The following is a 17,222-nucleotide window of genomic DNA, read 5'->3' as shown; positions in this document are numbered from 1 at the left end:
CTTCTGTGTAGCTTTCTAAACACGATTCATTCTGTCTCCCGTCATTCATTCATTTATTCAAAAAGACTGTCTTGAGTGTCAGGCGCCAGGGTTACACAGGGAAAGAGGCAGTGAGCTTCCAACCACCTTTGCACAAGTGGAGGACTCTCTCTTCCCTCCCAGCTCAGCTTTCCATCAAAAGCGGCCTCTGTGCATGTACCCAGATGCACGAGTCTGCGGTAGGTACTTTTTGACAGGTGGTATTTACCTTTTCCACATAACTCTCCTGCCTGACCCCTGTCTTTGAGGCCCACCAGTGAGGCCAGATTCACTCTACATTCAGCCTCTAAAATGTCTACTTGTTGGGGCGCCTGGGTGGCTTAGTCGGTTAAGCGTCCGACTTTCGCTTAGGTCATGATCTCACGGTTCGCGGGTTCGAGCCCCGCGTCGGGCTCTGTGCTGACTGCCAGCTCGGAGCCTGGAGCCTGTTTCAGTCTGTGACTCCCTCTCTCTCTCTGACTCTCCCCTGCTCACGCTCTCTCTCTCTCTCTCTCTCTCTCCTAGAAATAAATAAATTAAAAAAAAATAAAAAATAAAAAAAAATAAAAAATAAAAAAAAAATAAAATGTCTACTTGCCCTCCATTAACACGGACTCAGGGCCGCCTGAGAGAGCCACCAGCTTCTGTGTCGTGCCTTGTCCACTCCAGCCCCTGGACCCCCTACCCCCCCCCCATCTGTGGGACCATGCATGGCTTCTCACCTCTGCGCCCACCCTGCGGGACTCCCTTACTGCCTCCAACAACCCTTCAGCCCTTCACTTCACCCCAATCCTGTCCTGAAGACGTCAGTCTCCAGGTGCGGCTCCCAAGCTGGCCTGCCCCGCCGCTGGGCAACTCCGGTCTGTCCTCCCCGCCCTTGTGATGGCTTTTGAGGGGGAGGAACTGCTTGCCCAGGACAAGAGCCCCTGGAGCCTGCTGGGCTGACTCGCCTGCTGGAACCAGACAGAGCTGCGGCCCGGGCAGCCCCCTGCCGGATGCCCCAGGTTGCTATGGCGACCCTCTGCCCGGCTTCCCTGAGTGAAGACCATCGGAATATAATGAAAAAATGAAAATAATGGGGAAGACTGTTTTATTCTGTGTCCCACCTGGGAGCCATTTAAGACTCCAGGTTCCTTTTGACACATACTAATTTTTTTTTCACTTTTAAGATTATCCTGAAATCTCACTTCCTCCTCTTCCACCTCACATCTGCCCTCGCGGCAGAGTCCCTGAGAGCCTCGGGTCTTATGTCACATACGTGCACGCGCTGTGCCCACGCTTACACACCGTGTAGACATCAAATTGGCCTCCTGGTTATTGCACTTGACGGCAGAGCCCTAGGGGCCAGGAGCTCTGTACCCCTTGGCCTGAGGAATCAATGTCAGGGGCAGGATCAGGCCAGGTCCTCCTAAGATTAGAACTGTTATTTAATGTTCTCTCGGAAATAGCAGTCAACATGGGAGTAGAACCCAGCCTTGGAACGACAGTGTAGACAAATGTGAGTTTAGGTCTTGGTTCTCCCACTTTCTAGCCAGGGGCAGTGGGGGGAGGGGTACAACTGGCAGAATGGCCACATGCATAGTTGGATGCATGGGATTCCAGCTCTACTGGCCCAGCTGTGGTGCCTTGGGCTAGTGACTTCCCTTCTGTGTGCCTGGGTTGTCCCCCCTCTAAAACAGGGCCAGTAACATACCTGCCTCATAAGGCTCGTTGTACCTGAAGTGTCCAGCACAGTGCCTGGCACACAGCAAGTGCTCCTCAGATGCTAGCTCTATGGCTAATGTTTATATTGTAATTATTATTGTGTCTAGGTGATCTTGGGGCTCAGTCTCCTCATCTGTAAAATGGGGTTGATGATGCTAGTGGGGGCCCAAGCTGCCATCTGATACCAAAGTCCTCACAACTTACTGTCCCCTCTCCCCTCGCTGTCCACCGGTCCTGTCTTTCCTAGATATCCTAGAACAGAGAGAGGGAGGGAAGAAGGAAGCAAAGAGATAAATCTCTCGCTGTCCGTCCATCAGTTAGCAATGGTGGTGTCAGTTTTCATAGAGAAGGGGATTCTGCAAAGTAGTCAAAAAACTATTTCCTCCCTGACTCCAGCAGCCCAGCTGTTCCCTTTCAGGAAAACTGCTGAGGTCTGAGAATAAAATAAAGGAAGAATGATAGAAAGACACAAGGAAAGAAGGGTGGGATGCAGGGAGGGAAGGGCAAAACAGACAGGAAAGAGAAGGGCATGGGGCATGGCAGCAGGGAGGATTGCCAGGTTTTACCAGGGCCTTTCTTGGGCTGCCTGGGACAATATTCAGCAAGACCGCCATTGACCCAGCGCCAGCTCTGAGCCACCAGCCACTGCATGTCCACCAGAACCTGGGTTCAAAGGCAGTGCTAATGAAAGAAGCCATCTGTGGTCTTAACAATGGGTGTGTTTCTGCATCTTCCCGGCTCAACATGAGGGAGACCCTTAGGCCCCTGGGCCTTTTAGAAATGGAGGCATCTCAGCAATGAGTTAAACACTGGCCTCAGGACTGGGGAGGGAGACTCTGGAGAGGAATTTCCAGACTCCAGCTAGGCCTTTGAGATATACTGACTCTGACCCCATGCTGGGCAATGGTAGGGACTCTGTGGGCCTTGTACGGACCCCACTCTGTGCAACCTCTGTACCTTGCACCTTCTATTTCTTCCTCCTAGAACGTCTATTCCCCTCTCTGCATGTCAGGACTTTCCTGCAAGACTGGCTGCTCCAGGGAGACCCCTGGGATTCCCGCTTCCCAGGGTTCATCTCTTGTCCCTTCCTGTTCTGATCACCACTCACCTTGTGTCAGCCCTGCTTGTGAGCTGGGCCTGCCTCTCCTCTGGCCTGTGCTCTGGCACGTGGACCAGAACCCTTTCAGCTCTGGCTTTCTAGTGCCTTCTACCAGGGGCAAGACAGCCTGGGGACCATAACAGGGCCTTGCCCATCCCTAGACTCCCTCTAGGGAGGTCACCAGGGAAACTGCCCCCTGGCTTCAGCATCAGTGCCTGGAAAATAGACCGCGAGACTGTATGGGCTTGAAGTCCCCTGCCATCCATGCAGCCAGCCAAAGGCCCTCCCCGCAGCTCCGCACTCTTCAGCTCAAGTGTGCCCAGAGTGCCCGTCCCAGCTTTGCCGCCTCCTTCCCTATGACCTTGGGTGAGTTACTGGGCCTCTCTGGGAGAGAGGCCTCATCTGTAAAATGGGAACACTTCCAGAGCTTTCCCCATTTTGCTATTGAGAGTATGAAATATGTTAATGCCTCAAATATTGAAGGGCCCTGGTGCCTGGTGTAGAGTAATTGCTTCTGTGTGAGGCATTTAAATTTTCCCCCAGGGTCTGTGGCTCCCTTCAGGGCCCACTTCAGAGGAACAGACCCTCCCTGGCTGGTCAGCTGATCCCAGGCCAGGCACTTAAGGCCGTCAAAGTCCACACCCTTCCTTTGGGGGGGGGAGGGACAGTCCGGTTTATACTCTGCCACATCTGCTCTGCCTCTCTTGGAAGTGGTTCCTGCCCCGCGCCCCCTGCTCATAGATTTGTGACCTAAACTGGGAGCGTGAAGAAGAGGGAAGGAGAGCTTACCCTCTTCACGATTTGTGAGCCACAGCCCATTTCCCTCACCCCTCTCCTCCTTCCCTGTCCCCACCCCCGAGTCAGCTCTCTTGGTTGCCATGACAGCAGGGCACTGGGGACAGACTCCTTATGGGGACCCAACCGGAGTATGCCAGCATGTGTGCCCAGGGTGGGTGGTGCCTCTGTGTGCATTCCCGGGCCCTCCTGCGAGCGGGTGTATGGTGGGGTGGGCTGGGGGCTGTGCATATGGGTGGGGTCCCTTCAGGGCGGTGGCCCAGTCCACACGCACTTCCCGGACATGCAGCCAGAGTGCGGGCAGGAGCTCTCAGTGCCTTTACTGACTCTGGGGGCCAGAGGTGTGTTCCCCTCTGGAACTAGGTGTCTGCCCTGTCGCACTGCCACCAAGCTCATGCAGAAGTCCCTTCGTCATCCTCGTCACTGGCCCCTGTGGAAGCAGGCAGGCTGGGCAGAGCTGTCTCACTTTAGAGACAGGGAGATGGAGGCCTGCTCATGCATTAGCTCATTCACTGGTGCCCCTAGGCCGGAGAGGTATCTGAGATCTTATTTGGGATCTTATTTTCCTGGGCTGTCTCTGCTTCCACACCTGAGTAAGGCTGGCGAATGTCCACCACAAGGGGAGACTTATCAGCAAGGTGTTAAACTTTGCTTCTCTTTATTCTTTAGTTCTGAGAGCTAACTCCGTGCTTACAGAAAGGCCACCAGCCTCTCTGAAGTAGGTCTGGAGCCAGCTCTCCAGTGGGACCAGGGCGACACGTGCAGGTAGAGAGTGAGGGCAGGCATAGGCTGCGGGCTTGTGAAGACAGCAGCTCTGCAAGCGTGGGGGGCCAGTTTAACCGCCTGGGGTTGGAAGGGCCACCCGGAGGCCTGCATTTGCTCATGATGCTTCCTGCACCTCAGACATTAGCTGGCATTTATCCTTAGCCATGACATGTGCAGGGACACAACATTCCCACCCCGCAGCCTCCAGCATGTTAACTAAATGTGACGATGTTCCTGCCAAGTTTGAGTGGGGAGAGTGCTGGGCACCGGTGGCCGTGAGGTCCGCCCTTCCGCCTACTGCTGGGGCAGACTACAGAAGGACGCGGTGAGAAGCAACCAGCCTCAGGGTCAGCCCTGCATCCCACCCCATCCTGCCCACCCCATCGTGCTCCCTGGGGACTCTCCCTGGTCCCTGCTCCCCAGGCTGTTACAGGAAGTCTTTGCAAAGTGCCTGGCCAGGGCTCCTTCCTTCCAGACCCCTCAGCCCCCTGATTTGGAGAATGGGTGGGTGGTCTTCTCCACCCTCTTCTCTTTGGGGGGGAGGACAGAGGCTCCCAAACAAGTGAGTTCCAGGGGTGCGTGCATGGGGGAGGAGTGTCTGGGTGTGCACAGAGAGGTCCACGAGGCTGTGAGTCACTGGGAAGTTTCCCGAGGGCACACCAGGCCTCTCTCCCTACTTGTCTGATGAGCCACCACCACAGCACAGGTATTTATGGCTGGTTTTCACGCCCGAGCAGGTGGTGTGAACACACTGCCTGAATGTATGTGCTTTGGTTTGAGAGTGTGGGGGCTCTCCCATTGTCTGCCTTCCAGATCTATCCACCTAGGGCTGCCAGCCTGAGCCTCACGTCACTTACCCCATGGAGAGGATTCACCCGAGGGTCCCCCTCATCTGACCCCAAACCTCTATGAGTGTCACCAGTGTCAGACCTGGCCGTGGGTTTTAGCTTCAACAAGGGGAGTCACCTCACCTATATGAGCCTCAGTTTTCTCATCTGTGAGATGGGCACAGCAGCCCCTTCTGCGTGTGTTGCTGGAGGGATTGAGCAAGCCAGCGCCGTGTCCATAAGCTTCAGGAATGGCCAGTGAGAAGTTGGCCAGGGCTCAGCCTGCCCCTGGCTCAGCCCTGCTCTGGGGCCCGTTTCCTGTCATCTCAGGGGTGCGTGTGCTGGCTTCTCTCACCCTCCTGGTGTTACTCATACTTTCACCAGTGTCAAACCTCATTTCCCAGGTAACAGAAATGCCACAAACAGGTGGGCCTAGAAGGAACAGTATATGCTCAGATGTGCCCTTGGGACCCCAGGAACCAGGGTACCTCCTCACTAACCTGGCCTCCTGGGCTCCTGGGACAACATGGGCAGCAAAGGGGCAGGGAGGGAGGGCACTGCCTCCATACAGACCCAGGCTGCTGCCACGGCACAGCTGGGAAGCCCTGAATGAGGCCCTGGATTTTCCGCCTGGGCTGCTGAGCCTTGGGGAACAGAGGGAGATGCAGAAGAGTCCCACTCAGGACCCGGAAGCCTGCCTGACGCATGCGGCCGTGCGACGTGTCGCGTGTACCAGCGGCACACACAGCACGGAGCTACCCCACAACACAGTGGTACTTAAACCACAACAAGAATCGGATCCACGCACAAAGCAGACCCCACTGTATGCACGAGACTCACTGTCATAATGGCTTGCGTTCCTGAGGGCTGAATGTATGCTGGGCCCAATTCCCAGGGCTCTGAATGCATTATCTCCATAATCCTATGACCCTTTGGAGCAGGTGAAGGGACTTGCCTAAGTGCTCTCCCCAGAGGGGTCCATATTCCAGAAGCGGCCCTGCAGAAGCCCGGGGACCTGAGGCTCCTGGGGCTTCCTCCCCGTGTGCCCACCTTCCACATGCCCCCAGAGCCTCTCACCCTTCAGGGTGACCTGACCACTGTGGAGAGTTCCAGCAGTTCTTATCAAGGTCTGACCCAGATACGGGAGGACCGAGGGCCCTTCGTGCCTTTGAGGTTGTCCTCCCCCCAGGGCCTCGGTTCTCCCCTGAAGCCCTGGCCAGCCTTGCCCTCCCACTGGGTCCAGTACACAAGCCTTCTTGCTTCCCATTCCTTCTCAGCTTCCAGCACCATCCAGGGGGCCTGAGCAGGACCACCTGTTACCTGCCCTGGGGTCCAGCCTGCCTTCTCTCCGCTGGCCCTCTGAGTGAAGGAAGGTAAGCAAGAGAGATGGAGGGAGAGAGAGAGACCAAAAGGGATGGATCCTTGACAGCTCAGAGAAGGGCTGATGCTGAATTCTGGGGGCCCTGAGGGGCTGTGGCCTGACCTGACCAGCCCATCCCCAAACGTACACCCCCTGCTCAGTGGTTTGTAGCAGCTGCTGGACTCATCCCTGCTCTTTCTGTGTGCTCCCCGCTCCCCACCCATTCAGTGCAGGCTCTGAAGTCGGAAAGACAAGTTCCGGCTCCCCACATATGACCTGTGTGTGTAATCCTGGGCACACGGTGTCCCTCTCAGAGGAGGGAGGTGCCCTCAAGGCTCAGAGTGAGCGCCCAGTCCCGAGAGCTGCCCCTCTCTGCCCAGACCATTGCTGCACTGCAGGCCTCCACCCCGTCTGCCTCTACTCCACGGGGCAGGTGAGGGGCGGGCAGGTGCCAAGGACCGGGAATTCTTGGGCAGGAAGAGAGCTCCTGGGAATGCCACACCGCAGCGCTGTCAGAGCGCTTGTCCCACTTGTCACAACATGACGCTGAGTGTGAGTGTCTCCCCACCTCCTCCCGGGACTGAGTCCAGCTGATACAGGGATAGGAGGCCGGGGAGAGGCAGGCAGGAGGCAGGATGCTGGGGAGAGGCTGGAGGCTGGGGAGAGGCAGGAGGCAGGAGGCCGGGGAGAGGCAGGCAGGAGGCTGGGAAGAGGCTGGAGGCTGAGGAGAGGCAGGATGCTGGGGAGAGGCAGGAGGCCGGGGAGAGGCAGGCAGGAGGCTGGGAAGAGGCAGGAGGCTGGGGAGAGGCAGGCAGGGGGCTGGGGAGAGGCAGGAGGCCGGGGAGAGGCAGAGGGCTGGGGACAGGCAGGCAGGAGGCTGGGAAGAGGCTGGAGGCTGGGGAGAGGCAGGAGGCCGGGGAGAGGCAGGAGGCCGGGGAGAGGCAGGAGGCCGGGGAGAGGCAGGCAGGAGGCCGGGGAGAGGCAGGAGGCCGGGGAGAGGCAGGCAGGAGGCTGGGAAGAGGCTGGAGGCCGGGGAGAGGCAGGAGGCCGGGGAGAGGCAGGCAGGGGGCTGGGGAGAGGCAGGAGGCCGGGGAGAGGGTGGAGGCCAAGGCGCCATCCTCTGCGGTGACTTGCTGTGTGCCCTTTGGCTGCTCTGATGCCTCTCTGTCCATGTGCAAAACGGGCTGCTGTGGGACAGATCAAGGCTGCACGAAATAAGGCAAGGGGCGCAGAAAGGGCCCCCAGAGGAGAGGCCCACCCAAAGCATAGCTGACAAGAACTTTGGGGAATCCCTTCTTCCCTCTGGGAGAAGGAACCCACTCACAGAACTAGTCCCGTACTCCTGGGGGATGGTTCAGGACTGGGGAGAGCAGCCTGTCTGCTGCCCAAAGCCAGGGCGATGGGCTCAGCCCTGCTCCCTATATGGTCTCCAACAGATTATGGGTGACCTGGCTGCCTCATTAGGACCAGGCTGGGGAGAGAGGCGCCTTCCTGAGCCTGGCCTGCCTCCCCTTGTCCTGTGTGGCTCTCAGCAGAGCTGAGCACACCATGGGCACCCAAGCTGTGTGGTTCCATTTCCCTAAAGGAAGTATCCCAGAGACTGAAGACCCCTGGCCTGAGAGACAGTGGGTGCCAAGCCTGTCATCACTGAGGAGCCATAGTACCAGCATTCCCATCCATCCCTCCGTCCCCCCTGCCCCGACCCCAGGTGAGGCCTCTCTCTGTTGGCACCTCTGTGTCCGGAGCTCTGCCTCCATCTTCCTCCTCTTCTCCTTGGGGGTGCAGATGCCCCGTGTGTGGTAGGGCCTAGGGTGGGCCAAGTGCCGGTGGCTGGACACCCCCTTCTTCTCCTAATGTCCTGGATGCAGAGAGCCTAGCACAGGGAAGCCTCCTTCAGCCTGATCTAATTAGGAGCTCCTGCGAGGCTGTGAGATGAGGGAGTGCCCTCTGCACCCAGAAAATCATGTACCAATCCTCCTAGGACCCTGGTCCTCATCCTCCAAGGTGGGCATGGCTCTCCCCAGGTGGCACGAATGGAGGGTGGCTCAGAGAGGATAGGGGGCTTGCCCAAGGTCACAGACCAGCAAGTGTCTTCCCTGGGGTGTGCGCCGTGTGTATCTGGCCCCAGCATCCAGTTCTTCCCAGCACTGGCCTCAGCCCGTCAGGCTGGGCAGGCCCTCAGGGCTCTTCAGCCTCCTGTAATGTCCTCCACGGAAGGTTCGTCCAGCCCCTGCTTGCACGCTGTGGTGACGGAGAGCTCACAACCCGTTTCTGGCTCTTTGTGGCTGTGGACCTCCTCAGCCCCGCCTGACTCCCCAGTGGGCCAGGATGAGGTTAGGGGTGGGGAGTGGGGCCAGCCGGCCTCTCGGGCTCTCTCCATACCCACCCTCATCCACCTCCCTCTACAATCGGAAGGGGTGCTGGGGAGCCCTGCAACGCCTGGTGGCCAGCCGCCTCTTTGCTCATCTTAGCTAACAAGCTGTTTATGGGTGCGACATGACACCTGCTCTCTTTTTTATAACTTCAATAATTTATGGGCATATTAGTGGCCAGGCGGCTGCCCTGGGTCCCAGCCAGACGGGACAGGGCGATGCAGCTGGGTGCCTCTGCTGATATTTACTCTCTCCCACCATCAATTATTAAGGAGCTCGCCTTCATTTTTGCACATAATTACATGCACCATGATGGTTCGAACTCCCCTGCTCTTAGTCCCTCTGGAGAAGGGCCCAGCCTGCCCAACGGGGCTGAGCTGGCAGAGGGACCCAGCTGGTTGGAGAATGCAGCAGAAAGACACCACACCTGGGAGAGAGACTGGCAGCTCAGCTCTGCACCCCCTCTCAGCTGAACTGGACCCGCCTTGGCCAGTGCTGGCCTTCCCAAGGGCCAGCTGTCTCTCCCCACCATTCCAGGGTCAGGCCTTTGCACCTGCCGTTCTCTTGGCTCAGACACTGCCCCCCACCCTCCGTAGAGCTGGTTGACTCTGACTTAGCCTTTGGATTTCAGCTCAGCCATCATCACCTGCCAGTTATCTGTCTTGCCTCCCCTGTGTGTGTGTATCTCCTCGCACTCTCCTCATCTCCACCTGGATCATGCTACATTAAGTCTTGCACACTAGACCGTGGGCTCTTGGGGACACAGAGAATGCTGTATCGAATGTTTATTGAGTTTAGGAGTGAGTGGATGGGTAAAGGGATGGATGGACCCCCCACCTCCGTCACCACCAGTGGGCCCACTGAAAACCTATCCTCTCCCCTCCAGGAAACCTGCCTTGGCTGCTCCCGCCACACATCTCCCTGTCCTTGAGTCTCCTCCAGATCTTCCTGGGCTGGGTTGGAATCCCCCAAGGGACAGCAAAGCCTGGGCCCTCTGTCTTGTCCCCAGCACCAAACAGAGGGCAGGTGAGGATGGAGGGAGGGCAAATCCCCACAGTCACAGCTCTGCTGCTGACCCAGGGGAAGTTGCTGGTCCTATTTCCTCATTGGCCATATTGTACGTGGAAGGGGGCTTATGGAGATAATACCAGTTCCTGCCTTGCTGGGTTGTGGTTGAGGCTGACATGAGATAATTTATAAAAGCACCTAATACAAGGCCAACCATGCTGTAGGTACTCAAGCAATATTCCTCAAAATTAGCTGTTGTCTGCAAAGTGAGTCTGTGATTCAAACTGAATTGTGTTGAATTGAATCCTCTTGGTCACACCTTCTCTTGTCCACACCTGGTTTGTTTTAGTCTCCTCTGCCAGGTAGCAGGCTCCAAGCTTGGCTCATGGGAGCCCTGCAAATATGCCAGATTGATCAACCAAGACTCCCAGCACCTCAGTCAGTGCCTACGAATCTCTCCCATGGCAGAGAGGAATAGCTGAGGCCAGGGAGGTAATGTGGCCTCCCCCAAGTTGATGGCAGAGTGAGGAGCCACGCCCTGGCCTCCCACTGGACTTGAAAGCCCGAGAATGTGTCCCTGGAGACCCTCCACTGTAAGAAGGGACAATAATGGAATAGACCTATGGCACTGTTAAGGGGGTTAAATGTGTTGCTTAGAACCACCATGTCTGCTCAAGTTGAGTGCCTCAGAGTGTGGGGTTCGGGATTGGCATGTCTCTACCGCTTCCCTTCCTCTCTCTCCAGAAGGTGCACTCCCTTGGAATTAGTATTGAATGTATGCATGTTCTTAGACTTCGCCTATATATGTAGTATCCATACACAGTTTATAGGGGTTGGGGCTTGTTTTTAAACAATGGTACGATCTTGTACATATCTTGAGGGTTTTTTCTTAACATTGTGTTTGTGAGATCCCCACGCTGATGAGTGTAGCTCCAGCTTGTCCGTTTTTGGTGCTGTGTAGTATCCCAGTGTGGGGTTAAACACCATTTTGTTCATGGGCACTAGCGGTGGACACTTAGGGTGCTTCTAGTTCCTCACTAGTACAAACTAGTGAACATTCCTGCACTCGTCTTGTGAATGTTTTTCCATAGTATATACCATATAGCGTGCATCTTTTCAGTTTCTCTTGATAACCACCAGGTAGCTGTGCCATTTCTCACCCTGACCAGCACATGCTTTCCCTGCATTATCTCAATGCCCCCAGCCACATTGGAAGAAAGAAATTTTTTGTCCATCTCACGGATGAAGTATGTATTAGTTAGTTATCTATTGCCTCATAACATATCACCGCAAAACTTAGTGGCTTTAAACAACAAACCTGTATTATTTTACAGTTTCTGTGGATCAGGGATCCAGGTGAGGCTTAGTGGAGGGCCTCTGGTTCAAGGGCTCTCCCAAGGCTGCAGTCCAGCTGTTAGCTAGAGTGTCAATCATCTCAAGACTCGACTTGGGCGGGGTCTGCTTCCAGGCTTCCTTGTTGGGGGTATTGGTGGGTCTCAGGGCATCATGGGGTGCTGGTTAGAGACCTCAGTTCTCTTCCATGTGGGTCTCTCAACAGGGCAGCTAATAATATGGCACCTGGGATCTGTCATAGCAAACAAGCAGGTGATGGAAAGAAAGTACCCAAGATGAAAGCCGGTCTTTTGATAACCAAATCTCAGAAGTGATATGCCATCTTATTCTCTTCATTAGAAGAAGTAACTCAATTAGTCCAGCCCACACTCAAGGGGAGGGGATTGCATAAGGTGGGGGAAATACCAGAAGGTAGGGGTCACTGGGAGTCATCTTAGGGAGCTGCCTATCACAGGGCGACCGAGGTGCAGAGAAGCACAGTGACTTTCCCAGGGTCACACAGAGGTTAGAGATAAAGCCAGAACTGGAACTCAAGGCTCTAAGGCCAGACATCCGAGCCACCACCCACTGCCTTTGACTTAAGTTAATAACAGGTTCCGACTTAAGTTAATAAACAAGTCTGCTGCACAACCGAACTCAAGACAAGCGCTTAATGAATGGATTTGCTAATAGTGCTACCTGTTTGCACACATTAGCTCAAGTGCCCCCTGACATGATCTGTGGGGACAGCCAAGCCCAGGCTCTCAGGAGAGGCTGCACTGCCAGGCCTGGAGCCCTGATTCCCAATGAGCCAGGGAGTAGTCCCTTTTTATAAACTGCCTTGTGTATTTGCTTTTTTGTTTTTGCTCTCAATTTAATCATTTGGGTGACTTTGTGGTTTGGGGTTTTGTTTTGTTTTGTTTTGTTTTTAGTGGAGTGCATATTTCCCTGGGTTTTAAGGAGACCTAACTGCAAGGTCGGGAACACCAGGTAGTCACCAGGGTGGATGAGCCCCTTCACTGGCCCCGGAAAAATTTCCTGCTTCTCAGCTATTATGGGTGCAGCAAGCAGGCACCCAGCCCAGCAGGGCCGTGTGGCCAGACTAAGTGAGGGCCGGTCCCCGGACCTTAGCCCCTTGCTGGGCTTCTGCCTTGGGTCTCCCAGAAGCCTTTTGGGTTCCACCAGTTCGCAGGGCAATTCCAGCCAGTGGAGGCTGGTGCCTACATGCTGCTAGAGAAGTGAATGTCACAGGTGCTGGGACATTTCCAGTGGAGGCCTGGGTGACCAAGGCCCCAAGATGAGGGGAAGTGAGAATTGGGGACTTGCATGCCCCTGCCCTCATGCCCTGGCCTCCTCCAGGAGAACCCATTGGTCCTTCCTGATGGGTGGATTTTAATGGACTTTAATTTGCACACATCAGCCCCTCTGGAATCAGGACTCTCGGCTCTTTGCCGAAATTGGAGGAGACACAAGATCAATCCGTGCCTTCAGGGTGTTCCTGATTCTCCAAGGACAAAGAACTTGGTTGAGGCCTCTCTTAGTGAGAATGCTGAAAGGAACCTTATGGTGGACCCCTGTCTTTACAGAGTGGGGCCTGCAGGGTCAGGGAGCAGAGAGCAGCCATAACAGCACAATAACCATTTATCAAGCACCTACTGTGTCCCAGCATCAAGTACTGGATATATATTAAGTCATGAGATCTTCATACCACCCCCCATGAGATGAGTTTTACTGATATCTTCCAGAGGAGGACACTGAGGCCCAAGGATCCAGAGCAGGAGACTGAGGTGCTCAGAGTAGGCTTCTGGAAGGAAGGGGCCACACCGAGCCCTGAGTTGAAAGGGAAGAGGGGAGAGGTTGGAGGAAATGGGCTGGGAGTCTGAGAAGGCTGTCAGTGATAGGGCTGCCTGAGGTGGGGACTGCCATGGAAGACGACACCCTAAGGAAGTGATGGAGGGCTTTCCATACCTCTGCCCTTGGAGTCTTGGCCTCAGCCTTGGCCACAGTGGGTATCCCTCCGCGTTGATCACTGTGTAGAGTCCCCTTCAGCTGGGCCCCAGTGCCCTTCCCTGTAGCCAGGTACCCCATGGAGGACACAGAGGACAGGAGCTGGGGTGCATCCAGATGAGTGTCCTTTCCCTTGGAAGTTCCCGGGCCTGACCCTCTGTAACATGCCTAAGTGGGACCCTGGCATCCCTGAGTCCCTTCTGGCTCGGGGAGGGGCACAAGAGGGGGCAAGAAAGTCCTAGCCCTGGACGCAGCTCCAGGCCCACATTCTAGGGGGACTTTCTTGCCAGCTGACCCTACAGGCCCCCATCTCCTGCCCCCTCTGCGGCTGCACCAGCGCAGGGCTCTGACCTATGGATTTTCTGCCACTTCCTGATCCACTTCACTGCAGCCTGAGTCTTTAGGACTTCATTACACCTGTGGCCTCGGCAACCCCAGCAGAGAGGACTGCCATCGCCAGAGGGGAGCATGGGGCTTCCGCTGTGGCTCCCGGAGGGCTACAATGCCCCCAGCTCCTGGGATTCAGCCTTGGAGAAACTCTGAGTTCTTCAAGGAGCTCTCTCTTGAGGTCACATCCCGTTCACCCCCTATCTAGGTGGGGCCACAGAGCCCTGAGCTCAGGGACACCACCACCCCACCCCTGCCAACCCCTCATTGCCCAGCTGGGAAAGTTATCACCCAAGGAGGGGCAGTGGCCCCTCAAGGTCACACAGCAAGTTACTAAAGGCACTCAGAATCAAATCTGTGGCGTTAAGCGGGACATGGGGTCCAGCAGCTCCACAGGGACCTCCTGCTGGGTCCCGGCTCCATCCCACTCCCCAGCCCTGCTCCATGCCCTGTGCTGCATGCCCAGCCCCCACCCGCCTCCCCCGTTCCTGGTCTCCATTTTTCTTGCTAATTAGAGGTCTCAGCAATGACTCCACTGTCCCAGCCATTTTAGAGCTGTCATTAATTTCAAGTGGCTTCAGAAATAATCATCATCGTAAAACCCCGCGAGCTGCCGAGATACAAGCGGGCATACAGGCAGGCCTGTGTGTGCCACCCGTTCCTTCCTGTTCCTTCCTGTGCCTCGGGGAGCTGGCCCTTCCTCCTGCATCCTCAGCTTCCTGGGGAGGGGTGGGGGGGAGAGCAGATTTTGGGCTGTGACATCAGACACACGCTGGGCTTTGAAGCCCAGCTCTACCTCTTGAAGAGTGAGCTTGGGCAAGATACCAGCCCTCCCAGAGCCTCAGTTTTTCATCTGTACAATAGGAATAGCAATACTAATCTTGAAGGGAGAAGCATGTAAAGTATAGCTCAGAGCCTGGCTTACCGTAGGAGCTGAGTGAACGTTAGAGGGCCCTGTCCCCTCTGCCTGAGTCCCCTGGGGAACCCATTCTAGTTTCTCTACTTTGCTCTGATCACTCTGGCCACTGCAGGTTGACTGCTCCTCCCAGCCAGCAGCTCCTGCTTTTTTGTGACCTGCTGAGTTTTCACCCTGGAGCTAGGATTTGCTCTGCACCTATCCCCACCCGTGAGGCAGGTAGTTTCAGGCCTGCTCCTGGGAGCTCCTGTTGGTGGGGACAGAGAGGGAGGGGACTAGGGCCTTGCTTCTAAGGCCATTTCAGTTTGGGGAGAGGAGACAGGACAGAAGAGAATGGGCTCAGTTGGGTCTTGAAGCACAGGTGGAAACCAGGCAGAGGGCATGCCAAGCAGGTGGACCAGCAAGGACAAAGGCCTGAAAGGGTGGGTGAACATCCTTTCACTGTAGCTCCAGGGTCTAACCCCCTGGTTGTGTCATTAAGCCTTGGACCGGGCCACTGCAGTGTGTCACGTTTTCCATGGTCCTGGGGTCCCTGAGAGGGATCTCAGTAGGAGCGGAGAGATGCCTATTCCAACAGCTCATGCCAAGAGACCTCTGATTGGGGGAGGACCCAGGGACAGACCTCCTCACCCTTTTATGGGGTCTTTGAGTGACAAGGCCAGGGGCCTGCACTCTCCCCAGGCCCAGGCTGGACCGTCAAAAAGGCCTTTTCTCCAAGTTCTTCCCCTAAACCCTCCCCCACCCCATTGTTTCCAGTGGTGAAATAAGGCAAGGAGGGCCGCAAGGGGTCATTTCTCTTGGAAAGAAGGGAAGGGGGAATGGCCTGGGTACTGTGCATCGTGGAGAACTAAGGCCCCGGGTCAGTTCTTCCCAGACGAAGCTCTTGGTCACTCCTGCTGCCTCAAGTCGCAAAGGGATACGTGTGGGCCCCAGAGGACCCCACCCCAGACGCTGACTTCCTTAGCCAGCATCTGGGGTTTGGGGGTGGGGGCAGTGGGCTCTCCCCCATTCCTCCCCCGAGATCACTGAGGCAGAGAGCAGGTGAGTCGGGGGCGGAGATGCCGTGGCCGCGCTGTGCCTGCGTCAGTCGCCGCACCAGGAATAGCCCCCGCCCCCGCCCCCGCCCCCCAGCGGGTCTGCGCGCCCGCCGGGCGCCTGGCGGAGCCTTTACGCAGGAGCTAGAGAGCGTCTATTCCTGTCGGGCTGGTGGGAGGAGGCGGCGCGGGAGGGCGGGAGCTCACGGGTAACTCACCAGCAGCCGGGGTGGGGGAGCCGGGGAGCCTGGGAAGGGGGTCCAGGCAGCTGAGAGTTGAGGGGCAGGGAACCGCCTGCGCTGGGCTCTTGAAGGGACAGGACACCTGTGCCGCCTCCCCTCTTCCCCGCCCACCTGTAAGTCCTTCTGCCAAGCCTGCCCCCTACTGGTTTACTCAGCTCTGGAAGGCGATTCAAATTCCCATTCTAGGCTTTACAAGCTGTGTGACCTCGGGCGGGTCCTGTAATCGCTCTGAGCCTGGGGCTCCTTCTCTCCGTCACCGGGGGAACAAGAGCGCCTCCTGGAGGGCTGTTGGAGGGTGAATGTAGAGTGCACACCACCGCATCCGCACTTGGTAGGACGGGCTCCCGCCAGACCGAGGATGAGGATGGACACAGCACAGAAGACGGGGGATGGTTTTCCAGGCGGGACTGTCCAGACCCGTGGTGTGGCAGTGAGCCTAGAAGTACCCAGAGATGTTTAGCTGGAACGGAAGGTTTGCGCAACTCTTTGGGCTGTGTGTGTGAGGCTGGACAGTGGAGACGCAAGATGGTGTCGGGGGTAAGGGGAGACTGCCAGCCCCGCGCCGGGCAGATATCGGTAATGAATGTTGGGCAGGCTCTGTTGGGGGAGGGGATTCTGGGAGCAGGATCCTGGGGTTTGTGTCAGAGACTTAGAGGCCTCGGGTCAGGCTCCTCTTCCCCAGACCCAGTTTCCTTCTAGGCCTGCCAAAACCCTTACTCCTGCGGGGTCCGCAGTGTCAGCGGCACTAATGTGCTAATGGGCTGCACTAACAGGGGAGAAGGGTCAGATGTGCCCGGTGGTGTCAGCACTGATGCTTAGTCTAAGCAAACTAGCTTGGTGTGAAAGGGCAAATGGCTTTCAAGGAGGTGGCAGGGACATGGAAGGAGGTGAGTTGCCTTAGTTTACTCTGCAGGCTGCTAAGACACGGCCTCCAGTTGATTCTCCGCATCCACTGATCAAGAAGGATCTGGATCTCTGAGGAGAGGCCCGGTTCTTTGGGCCTATCTAAGTCTGTGGCCCCAGCCCAGAATCCCCGGGATCTTTGGGATCAGAGAGACAACCGTGCCCAGACTGAGGCTCTGCGCTGCCCTCTGCTGGTCTCTGGATGCAGTGCCGGTGGCCAGAGCCGGCCGAAGCCGCCTGCTGCCCTCTGCTGGAAGAGAAGCCAGGTTGGGCGGGGACCCGGGCTGCAAAGGGCGGGGCAAGACCCCTCTTGGGGTAAAGCCGGGGAGCTGGCGCGCCTCCCTCGCGTTCCCCCGGAGCTCCGCTCTCTACCTGCCTGGCCCCCAGGCCGCCAGGATGTGGACCCTTTAGAGATTCGAGGACATTTGGAGAAGAGGGGCAGGACAGAGGCTC

General features: G+C 56.6%; 1 protein-coding gene across 1 annotated transcript in view; it reads left to right on the top strand.

Moving 5' to 3' along the window:
- LINGO1 (leucine rich repeat and Ig domain containing 1) overlaps positions 1 to 17,222 on the top strand; it is a 76,394-nt gene that overhangs the window by 40,462 nt on the left and 18,710 nt on the right. The window lies entirely within an intron of this gene.

This window comes from Hyaena hyaena, unplaced genomic scaffold, assembly GCF_003009895.1.
Source record: "Hyaena hyaena isolate Hyena2069 unplaced genomic scaffold, ASM300989v1 scaffold_137, whole genome shotgun sequence".
In the NCBI taxonomy this organism is placed as follows: Eukaryota; Metazoa; Chordata; class Mammalia; order Carnivora; family Hyaenidae; genus Hyaena; species Hyaena hyaena.
This window is presented reverse-complemented; position numbering and strand designations above follow the sequence as displayed.